Genomic DNA, 12,588 nt, shown 5'->3' on the forward strand with positions numbered 1-12,588 from the left:
TTCAAAATTGGTTTTCTCAAGTCGAGTTTTTCCACAGTTTTCCATGGAAATGGTTATTTTCTTAAGATTTTCAAAAAGAAATTTTCAATCCTCCCCAAAGATCTAAATCGATTTCCAAGTATTTCAAGGTTAAGATTCTCAGAATTTCAACTTCCCAAGTTTCGATTTTCCTTTTCCACAAGGGCTTTCCAATGAATTTCCATCATTTTCCTAAGAAAATTCTCAAAGTCCAAGTTTTCCTAAGAAGGGTTTCCCTTTTCAAATGTTCATCCTTTTCTCAAGAATCACCTCCATTTTCCTAGGATTTTCAACTATTCATGATTTTCCATACATCTTTATGAACTTTCCCGTGATTTCAAAAACCATTTTCTTCTGAGTTTCCTGAGAAATTGACTTTCCTCTTTTTCCTGAGAGATTCTTTTCAACTCCAAATATTTTCCAAGCATACATCATGTTTTTCCAACTTACATTTTCCAAAATCTCATAGCACATGCCTGAATTCTCTGTGCATTTAGGATAGAACCTAATTTCGATGATTTAACCAAGTCAAGCACAATTTTGGTCCTTGGTTCGATTACCCCTGTTAAAGGCGGCAGGAACGGTCGAACCTCGTACCGATAGGTCGAGCCCCATCCCATGGATTTTCCCGTAATTTTCAAAATGGAGGCGAGTATTTCAAAACATTTTCCCAAAATCCGGTCAAGTTTGAATCGCGAAAGCGTTTCCTTCTCTCTCTCTTCCGCAAGGAAAGGGAAGGCGGGGAAAAATTTCGCGACGATAACAGGTTTGGCGACCGTGATGGGACCTGTCCTCGTCTGATCAAAGTAATGCTTGACTTAGTCCAATTATCGAAATTATGTTCACAAAATGTCAGCTCTTTTACTTTCAATATCATGTGAGCCTAGGAGCCTAGATTCTGACCTAGCTGACATTGACTGCATATAGCTTAAGCATGGTTTGGTAGGACCAGATTGAGGAGAAATTTTCATGCTCACATAGACTTAGGTCTAAATACAACTCTCCTCAATTTAGGATCTGAATGCAAACAATGTATGCTTCTTCAAAGATTTTCAAAAGTCTATCTCTCTAGGATTTAGAGCCCTCTATTTCTTGCATGTGATCATTTTTCAAAACCTCAATTACCTATTATTACCCGGTCTTCACGTTGTTGGGCTCCCTTCCAGAACCCTAGTTCGGGACAGAGCCTCACAACTGGGCCAACTATTTGGGTTAACACCCCCCCTACCACGTACCGCGGGCCACAGTTCGAAGTATATCGGTAGGTGCTCAAGGATGTTGGAAAACCTTACCTTAGAACCGGAGTTGAAATTATATGCCACGTACCTCGGATTTCGATTCGGGTATATCGGCATAACTGGATTGGACAAAGATGATCTGAACCTAGAGTTAGGATTAAGGTCCTACAGTTGTTTTCAAATTGATGCATCTAGAGTCAGCCTTGTAGGGAGTGCTGAATGTGCATAAATGTTTGTGCAGGATGTGATTATATGTGTGATTTTCTCAATTCTTTATATTTCCCAATGTTTTCCAACTTATTAGGCATTTTTCAAACATCCTCATTTTCCACAAGATATTTTCTAAAACCCTGGATGATTTTCTCAAATATCCAATTTCTTTCAAAACTCCAGGTGATTTTACATTCTGCCTTTCTACTGGATCTCAAATTTAGCCGCATTTTTTATCCTGCCTGCAAAAATTTTCAAAAATTTCCCACATTTTCCTAAGTCTCATTCTGAGTCTTTCTCTGTTTTCAGTTCGATGGCATCCAATCAAGTCGATCCTATCTTTCCCGAAGGTCACATCTCCTATGAGGTGCGACAAGGTCGTCCTGAACATCGAGCCCTCAGCACCGGAACTTTCATTCCCCGGTGGTACTATTTCTGGCTAAAGAGCTTTTCCCAAATGTTCCCGGACCATTTGAGCGAGTGCGGATTAGAATTGGCATCAGCAGTCGGAAAGCAGACCATCAATGGCAACCTGATCCATGCAATGGCGGAGTGATGGAACCCTCGAACGTGTACCTTCTGGTTCCCATGGGGAGAAATGACCGTTTTAATGGATGAATTTTCAGAAATCATGGGGTTGCCAGAACCAGCCGGTCAACCAGGAGACCCATTAGAGCATCAATTCCTTATCAATGTCAAGGGTTTGGACCCCCGAGACTCCTTAGCTCGTATGATAGGCCGCCGATCTTGGCCCCTGATCCAGTTAGAAGGAAATGAATAAGTTGACCTACTTGAGTTATACCGCCAGTACGGGACCTTCGTCGAAGTCAGCTCGGTATCAAGAACAGCCAAAGAAAGGATTCAGAATGCAATGGTTTTGTGCACTGTAGGATTATCCCTCTTCCCAGATGGACAAAACTACATGGACATCAGGATAATCCAACTTATGAGAAGATGGGGAAGTCGGCAAACCAATCGCCTCTCCATAGCCATGGCAGCGCTCGCTTTCCTATATCGAGGTCTGACTCGATTTTCACTTGGAGAATCCATTTTAGTTGAAGGATGCATCTACGCACTTCAGTCCTGGTTTTTCCAACACGTTCCAACCCGAGCAAGCTCTTTCAGATACAATGGTCAAGAACTCCTTCCAGTGGCGCAGTACCGGTCTATGATCGACAACATTCAAGAAGATGACGTAGTCTGGGACTATTTCGATCGGCAACTATCTCCTCCCAAATATACATACGCTTATGGCAAGCGGTTCAAGTTGCTGAGACCTTTCTTCTGCACTTATTACCAACCAGAGAGATGTGTTCGACAGTTCTCCCAGAGACAGCAGTACGTCGAAGCTCGACTGTTATCAAGAGTTATGGCAGAGTTTGATCTCACTTCCGCACAATGGTCCGGGGCATATCATTCTGCCCGCTACAGCTGGGATTCTTTTGTCTCCCTTAAAATCTTTCCTGGTCCTAGAGTGTCTGCTGATTATCGTGAATGGTGGCAAATTGTTTGTCCTCCACCTCTTTGTCAAGATCAATAAAAGTTTAATTTTCTCATTTCAATAAAGTTTTCTTTCTCTCTATGATGGTTTGACGACCTCGCCTAGGTAACAAGGCGCATTTTTCGTTGTTTATTTCTCTTTTTAAATGACAACACAATTGTCGTGATTCCCGCGACGACTCAGTCCCTAGTAATGGGATATCTTTTTCAAACTGTCTGCCATGTTTCCAGCAAATATTTCTTCCAAAAGCCAATTCCTTCAGAATCTAATCAGGTCTTTGCCCTGCAGAGAGCATCCATATCATTTGATGGTTGAGACAAGATCAAGCAAAAGAACCACGGCATCCCAGTACTCGTCGGTCTCAGAAGAAGAGATGGGTTCCCCTCGATCCGAGAAGAGTCAAGAGCAACAGCAAGAAGATGACGACATAGACCCTCAAATGTATGCCATGTTCAGAAAAATGATGAATGAACAGCCCGGGACCAGCTCAGAAAGGGATCCATTTAGAGAAAAGTTCCATGGTCACAGGAGTAAGAAGGCTCCCAAGAAGCGGATCCAGCCAGAGGAAATCTCAGATGAATCAGACTCCATTGAAGATACAGATGAAGAATATGAAGTGCCTCCGGCATTTCAGAAACGTGGCCAAAGTAAAAGTCGCAAATCAAAGAGCCGAGATAAAGAAGAGCCTTTGCAAGCGCAGTTCAAGGAAATGGCCCGAGTTGTCAAGGATCTGCAAGCCCGCGACAAGGGCAAGAAAGTCTTCACCAGTGAGGACTTCTATGATGGCTTACAAGGGGATGATGATCTGGAGAATCTTTGTCGTAAATTCATCAAGTTCGATGGTTCTGGCGACCCAAAAGCGCATCTCGCCACTTTCTTTGCTGAATGCTCGAGGTTCAAAAGGGATAACCGAGCATTGTTTCTATGCTTCCCCCGCAGCTTGGAAGGAGTTGCCGCCAAGTGGTATGCTGAGCATATCAACCCCATCGAGCTCAAGGAGTTCGACAAAGTTGTGAATCTCTTTATTGAACGCTTCTTGTTCAATACAGAGGCGCTTCCTACACTGAGTCATCTCTGCAATTTAAGGCAGAATGAGAATGAAAAAGCACGGGACTTCATTCACAAATGGAGATCAGCCTGTAATAAGATGAGAGATCCTATCTCGGAAAGGCATGCATTGTCCCTAATCCTCAACAATTTTTCGCAGCCGTTAAGAGGATTAATCTCCACAGCGCCATCCAGGACCTTCATTGAGCTGACTGAGCGAGCCGAATGGCTCGAACTGAGTGTGGAAAACGGAGTCTATGAAGGCTTCACATTCTCCAAGAACAACTCCCAAGGTGAGCAGAAGAAGAAAGCTCACTTCACTTATTCTGCCAACAACAACAACAAAAGCCAAAATCAGTACAAAGGGCAGAAGAAAATTCACTACTACGGCACCGGCAGTTCAAACAACAAGGACCAAAAAGCAAAGCCTGCTCCTCAGTACAGCAAGCCTCCTCAGCAGGATCAAGGGCCGAAGCTGCGTGAGAAAGCTAAACACGAAGGATGGAGTTACGACAGAAAGTTTACTCCTCTTGACCAAACACTCGAGGATATGCTCGAGTATATGCTATCGAAAGAAATGGTCAAATTGCCCAGATTGGTCGATCCCCCAGTACCCATGGGGAAATGGAAAGATCAGTTCTGCAAGTTCCACAGGACAGTGGGACACAACACTGAGAACTGCTTTGTTCTCAAAAACATCGTGCAAGATATCATTGAAAAAAATCTTTTAGTGGAAGGAAAAGAAGAAGAGAAGATGGATATTCTCAATCAGCCATTTCCTCCACACACCACAGCAGTAGTGTCGGCACAGCCATTCCTACCGCATGAGCACATCAAGCCATGTTCTGCACAAGACCTACAAGTTCAGCACCAGGTATCGGTACTACGACAAGCAGCTCCAGATTCCAAGAAGATGGACTTAATTTCAGCATTCGGCAAAATGAAAGTTTCTGAAGCACCTGTGAAGTCAGTCTCCAAATCAAAAGGAACTCCTGACTTCTTCAAGCAAATCGTTAGACCAAGGCCAGAGAATTCAAGTCAGAAGCCTCTGACCGCTCTATCCAATGTCTCCATCTTTGATTTGGCCAAAAATTCTAGCAAGCACCGACAAGTACTGGAGGATCTGCTCAAGAAAATCAAAGTTAAGCCCAGTACCACTCCTGAAGACATGGCACAGATTGTGAACTCTGCCATGACCAATGCGCCAATCACCTTCTCAGATGAGGACCTTCCAAAGCCTCATTCCTTTCATAATAATGCCTTGTACATTGTCGTTCGAGTCAGAGGAATGACAGTTCCCCATGTACTGGTCGATGGAGGCAGTAGCCTCAACATATGTCCCGAAATGACCGCAAAGGCATTAGGGATCAAGGATGAAGAATATATTCCAGACCCTATCACCATCTATGGGTTTGACAACCATGGTCAGACGGCAAAAGGGAAGATATTCCTGGAGGTGTTCATCAACTATTCGGTGCACTCCGTCCTTTTCCACGTGGTTAATGTGTCACCCACCTACAACTTGTTGCTCGGAAGGACGTGGATTCACAATGCCAATGCCGTGCCTTCCACCCTACATCAATGTGTAAAATGGTCAAAAGGTGGAATGATAACCACGATACTGGGAGAAGACCCAGAAGAAAGGCTCCCGCAGCCCATGATTCCTCGGCCATCATTCAATGCGGATATTCCCAGCATCAGGGAAAGCGAAGAGATCAACCTCGGAGAAAATCGAGAAATACTTCAGACATCATCAGAGCCATCTCTGCACACGGTAGCCATGACCCGATGGAAAGGTCCTCAATTTTTCAAGGTTGGAGGCTAGATCAACTACAGTACCATTAAGGACCACCCATTGTTTCCCAAATTCATGAAGGCAAGAAAGGGATTCGATTTGCTCCTGAAACATGGTTATCAACCCTTCAAGGGACTCGGCAAAAATGAAGATGGCCGCATCGAGCCAATGATTCAGAAACATCGTCCCCACAAAGCAGGACTAGGGTTTGCTGGCGGAAGCTCGTCAAAGGAGACTGTTTTTGTCAAAGGGGCACAATGAAGACCATTTGTTATTGTCTCTCTATTCTTTTCCAAATAAATGTCTCATTTTTGTCATTGATCAATTCAATCAATAAAATTTCAAGTTTCTTTGTCTATCCGGATGCCATCTACTCCCTTTCTGTCTATCTCATCATTTTATTATTCAATGCCATTTTATGCATGGTTCTCTTCAAATGATTGCTTGTCTTACTATAGGCCGATTTGTCTGAACCACATTTCTTATCCAAAATTTCAGAATGACTTCTCGGACAATCAGGAAGCTCGTTTTTAATCCCAAGGCTTTTCAGAAGCCGGCAGCAATTCATAGAGTCAAAGCAAGCACCGAAGATGGCAAGAGTGCAAAGCAGTCAGATGATGGTACAGAATTTGATTCGTCTCTTCAGGAATTACCAGAGTTCGCCTCAGTTCAGAAGCAAGATGAACCATCTGCTCTAGTACAAGATCCTACTGAAGATATCAATATCGGTTCAGAGGAAGATCCCAAAATTCTCCAGATCGGAACCAGTCTAAGTTCAGAAGAAAAGAAAAGGCTTACAGATTTTCTCAAGCGACATGAAGAAGTGTTCGCATGGACATATGAAGACATGCCGGGCTTAGACCCCAAATTAGTCGAGCACCGACTCGTCTTGAAGCCGGAGGCTAAACCAATTAAGCAGAAGCTGAGAAAAATGGATCCAAGAATAGAACAAGTCAAGGAAGGACTTGAAGATCTACTCAAAGCAGGATTTATCCGACCTATTGACTATCCAGATTGGCTAGCCAATATCGTCGTTGTCCCAAAGAAAAGTGGTGATGTCTTCTTTTAAATCGTTGTAATTTTGAAAAGATTTTTATATGACAAACATGTGAAAACCAGACATCAAATAATAAAAACCGGTTCTCACTAGTGGATGAGACCGGGTCGAACTCAGGGAACGGGAATATATCGTATTCAAGCACACAATTCTAAACTATTCTTTATTGCTGAATTATTGAAATGTAAAATGTTTAAGAAAAGTAAAAACGACTAGCTATTACAACAAATGAATACCCTTCGCAGAGGGCGTAAAGTGCAATATTTACAAACCCAATTAAAATTCTAAGTCTAAACTGAAAAGTAAAAATCTTCTATTTTTTTTTCACTTCGTGTCATGTAGTCTCTTCTGCTCCAATCTCGTGCAATCCTGCACAATTCAAATGAACACAAGCAGTACCACAGATAGAAATAGAACTTATATGAAACAAAGTACACTTAAAAAAAAAATTTATGAAAGATATCATGAAATGAAACTGATGACAATTAAGACTATATTAAACTAATGACAATTAACGAATTACTTCTAAGACTAAAAGTATTATTACAAACTAACTAACATCAAAATTTTATTTTTACTAAGTAAACTAATTACTAATTGGCTAGATATTCTAATTACAAAGTACTTGTCATTGCTAAGTAGTTCAAATCAACTAATTAAGCCTAATTTCAAAACATCTAAGTAAAAGTATTAACTAATCAGATAGTAGCATATGTTCAAAAATCAGAAATCACTAGTTTAATTCAAAACAGACAGTTAACTAATGCCAAAGATCAGTCAAACAAACTTTAAACAGTAAGCACCAAAGATTAAGAAACAACTACATTTGCTGGAAAATACTTATTTCAAAACAATTCTTTGCCGTGAGAATAAAAAAAAAAAAGCAATTAGGAAAATTTCCGGTGAATCCTTCTGTTTGTCGTGTGATTGCAGTAAGCAATTTGCCGTGTGATTTCGGTTCCCACCGTGGTTCAGGGAGCAGAACCACCAGAATTTCCAGCGAATCCTCCAGCGGAACTCTCAACAGTCTACCGGAACTCTCAACATCTTTCACCTGAACTTTTCAACAGCATCCACCGGAACTCTTCAACAACATCCACCGGAACTCTTCAACAGCCTCCACCGGAACTCTTCAACGAAAAGGCCACCGGAACTCTCAACAGTCTACCGAAACTTTTCAACAGCATCCACCAGAATTTTTCAACAGCCTCCACCGGAACTTTTCAACAGCATACCGGAAATTTTCAACAGCATCCACCGGAACTCTCAACAGTCTACCGGAAAACAGCAAATAGTTGATAATCCCCGGCAACGGCTCATACAAACCACGCTTCAATCATCGGGAGTCAAATGACATTCAATCGGATGATCGATTAAGAATTAGACGATTCAATTCAATTAAATCAAAACTCTACAGGATTTTGATCAATTAATCAATCGGACTCTTATATTTAGTCGCCGGAAAAATTGAGAATCGATCCAGATGATCGATCAAGCTTCTGTAGAAATATTGAATTCCGGCAGTAGATTTCAAGTCAGTTCCTGTAGAAATGTTGAAATCACCGATTGCTGAAACAATTTTTCTGTTTTTAATGTTTTAACTCTGATGTTTTATCAAGACTTCAGATCTAAAAAAAAACGGAAAGGCTACAGGAGTTCTGAGTTTCATCGGCAAATTTTTTTCTTCTTTTTTTTATTTTTATTTATTTTTTTTTATTTAAGCAGAACGGATTCATGTAACTACAAATTAAAAATTTTATGAAACAAAACCGTAAATCAAAACATATTTCTTTTAATATGAGCTATGAATGCTTAACAGAAATAAAAAATGAAAATTCATAAAGAAGAAGAAGAAGAAGAAGAAGAAGAAGAAAAGAAGAAGAAGAAGAAGAAGAAGAAGAAGAAGAAGAAGAGAAGGATACACTTATAGACTTGGTTGGGAAGAGAGGTTGGAATCCTCTATCTTGCTTCCGCCATTGCCGGAATTCTCCACCGGAAAGAGGATGAGAAAAAGAGGGGAAAATAGGGAGAAGAAGAAGAAGAAGAGGTAAGAAGAGGTGGAGAGGAAGGGGAAGAAGAGAGGGCTTGGGCAAAAGAGAGAAGACAAGCCTCTCTTCCCCCTACGTATGATATTTATAATTTTGAACTTTTCTCCATAAGTCCCTCTTCTTTGTAAAATTGCATTTCAAAAACCTCTCTTTAAAAAGTTATTTACAAAACAACTCAAAATGACTATGTTTTAGAAAATACAAAACTAAGTCTATTTTAACTCTAATTTTTTATGATTTTCAAAAACTAAACTACTACAATTATGTCAATCACTAAAATAAGCATTAAAATGTAAAATAAAACTATTTTTCATGCATTTTCTATTTTTTAAATCATTTTAGCACATTTACTCGAAACTAACATAAAATTGGGTTTTTAAATCATTTTCTCATGAAATCATGCATATTTTTATATGAAATATCCCTAAAATATATGCATGATCAAATACGCCCATGCTTATGTTTTGTTAGTCCTCGAGCAAACTAGAAAAATACAAGAAATCAAACTGTCACCTAACTCACTTTCGTAGGAATCACGGTTGCATTTAGCTCATGCAACAAGCCCTTTCAACCCCTGGGTTACCCCAGTGGACGAGTAAGGTCTCGTGAGGGTTTGCAGTGATGCTACCCCACAAACATCTCTGTCATGTATGCATAATATTACACATCCTCACAATCAGTAGGTAATTAAAGACTTTATTTTCACAAATATTTCCTGTTATTTCTAAATCAAAACATAATTAGAGTCTTTTATATACCATCACAGAAAAAGAATTTCTTTCACTTTTCTAAATATCACAATTATTTACGTTTTATTCTTAGAAAATCCAATAAAAGCATATTATTATTTACTTATCCTCACTCATATGTTTTCTGCACAGGTTTTCTTAATCACACTTCTAAGCATTGAACTTTTCTTTCTTTTTAAGCTCTTTTCTCTCTTTTTTTTTTCTTTTCACGTTTTTTCTTTTCGCGCACTTATTTTTCTCATATAGCTTGCGTGTGGTCTGCTTTTATGCCTTGTGCAATGTCAATATCTTCTATACTTTTTTTCAATACATACAAAGAGATATCAACTAAGACATAAAAGTGACTTCCTTCATTCACCTTTATAACATGAGAGTCAAATATTTCAACTTGTATCTGTTCTCAGTTACTTAGGATCACAAAGTTTTCCACTCTCCTTTTCGAAAATGGAATTAAAAGTTTCAACTTACATCTAATTTCCATCTACTAAGGATTGTGGAATTATCCAAACAACCTAACGCATGCTTTTCTCACTTTTTGAGCTCATTTTTACGCTTTTGTTCATTTGCTTAGTTTTTCAAAAATAGAACTGTGCATATTCATATTTATGATTCAAAATAAATTCTAACATGTATCTATCATCATTTCTTTGAAATCCGCATACATAACCATAATTTTTAGATCTATGTCAGAAAAAATTTTCGTGGGGCTTAAAAATCCTCTAAAAACATCAGATTTGAAATAACATTCATATAAGTTCAAACTATTTCTTTAAAAATCTACTTTTCAAGAGAGATGTGTAAACATGTGCAAGAACGTAAACAGAAATATCAAGGTGTGCACTCTACACCCTCCCCCATGCTTGAATGACACTGTCCCAGTGGCACTCCTCCATGCTTGAATGAAACTAAGTGAATGCATATGAGAGAAATAAATGAGGGAAAAGAGTAGAATGACCTGACATGAATTAAAAATGCACGTTCTATGAATGTAATGAATGTAATGTATACATGACAAAACATGAAACTCATAGAAAAGATAGAAAACGAAAAATAAAACCAAATGAAATCTACAAATCCTAACAAATGTAAAACTGTACAGAATATGGGTTGCCTCCCATAAAGCGCTAAGTTTCACGTCCCCAGCCAGACGGATCTTTGGAAAAATCCTTCATCGTCCATGAGATCAATGGACATGAAGTCAGACTCAATCGTCTCTATGAAAAATAGTGTCATCAGTGACACTGCGCACTATGTTCCCGTCCTGTCTACCTCTAAATGCCTCAAAGTGCTCGATCCAACTCAACTCACCTATGTGATTTTCACGTAATTCTAGGTGATCCTCGTCTAATGATTCCTTATCCTCCTCATTAGGTGGATTACTCAATAACCAAGCATATTCTGCTTCTACGAGGTTTTGAATGACATCAACCTCGAAAGAAGCCTCCTCAACAGCAGGGCCCATAGCAGCACGAAAAATGTTTAGCCGTATCTTCCTATTTCCGAATGACACATCCATCGCACCAGTGCGGCAATTGATGCACGCATTGGCGGTAGCTAAGAAGGGGCGACCGAGAATAATAGGAGTCTGCTGTGGACTATCAACTCCCTCCATATCTAATATCACGAAGTCGACAGGGAAATAACAATCCTCCACCTTGACTAAAACATCTTCAAGTATCCCTCTTGGGACCTTGATAGATCTATCTGCGAGCTGAAGAGTCATAGGTGTAGGTTTCATCTCTTTCAATCCAAATTGGTCATAAAAGAAACCCGGCAAGATGTTAACACTTGCCCCAAGGTCGAGCAACGCACGCCTAACAGTGATGTTTCCTATGACGCAAGAGATGATAGGAGTCCCTGGGTCCTTGAGCTTAGGTGGGGTTTGATGTTGCAATACTGCGCTCACCTGCCTAGTTAAATAAATCTTTTTTTGCACATGGGACATCGACTTCCTTTTCTGCGTACAAAGTTCTTTGAGGAACTTTGCATATGCAGGGACCTGTTGAATAGCATCTAGTAAGGGGAGGTTTATCTGAACGTGCTTGAATATCTCAAGCATCTCTTGCATGTTCACTCCGGACTTACCTAATGCTCTCGGCCTTTCTAACGCCTCAGGAAAGGGGGCTTTGGGAATATAGGATGGTGAAGGCTCAGATGGAAGAACCTTCTCGCTTTCCTGAGGTAAAATATTAGGGACAGACTGCTTCTCGCTTATCTTCGCTCTTTCTTCTGCAACCTCCCTTGCTTGGTACTGCTTCCCACTCCTAAGGGTTACTACTTGAGCTTGCTCTTTATGTGCATCAGTCATATGCAAGCTACGCATGGGTTCCTTTCCCTTAGGGTTGACAATAGGCTGGCTAGGCAATGTTCCCTCACTTCGCCTGCTAAGTGCTTCAGCAAGCTGCCCCATTTGAGTCTCTAATTTTTCAATAGACTGGGTATGTGAGCTCAAAGCTTGCAAAATCTTATCCTCAAAAGATTGACTATGTAAAGGCTCATGAGACTGGGGTTGAGTATAAACAGGTTGGACTGGGGGATAACTGGATCTTTGAAATCCAAGCGCATAACCGCCTTGACTTGGTTGACTCTGGGAAGGGTTGGGTGGGTGGATCTGTGAGTTGCGCCATGAGAAATTGGGATGATTTCGCCAGCCCGGGTTATAAGTGTTGGAAAATGGATTAGGTACGGGCCTAGCGAAGTTTTGAGCCATCTGAGCTTGCTCTTGGACAAACTCAGGATATTGTGGCGCAACTGGGCACTCGAAGACATGGTGTGCAGGACTCGCACACAACGCGCACACCTACATGGCAGGGGAGGGACCCAACAAAAACTGATCTAATTTCTGAGACAGTTGGTCTACCTTGTTGCTCAACTCAAGGTTCATCCCTAACTCGAAAATACTTGCCTTCTTAATGTTATCTTGTG

The sequence above is a fragment of the Nuphar pumila genome, chromosome 13 (assembly GCF_984573655.1).
Source record: "Nuphar pumila chromosome 13, dmNupPumi1.hap1.1, whole genome shotgun sequence".
Classification (NCBI taxonomy): Eukaryota; Viridiplantae; Streptophyta; class Magnoliopsida; order Nymphaeales; family Nymphaeaceae; genus Nuphar; species Nuphar pumila.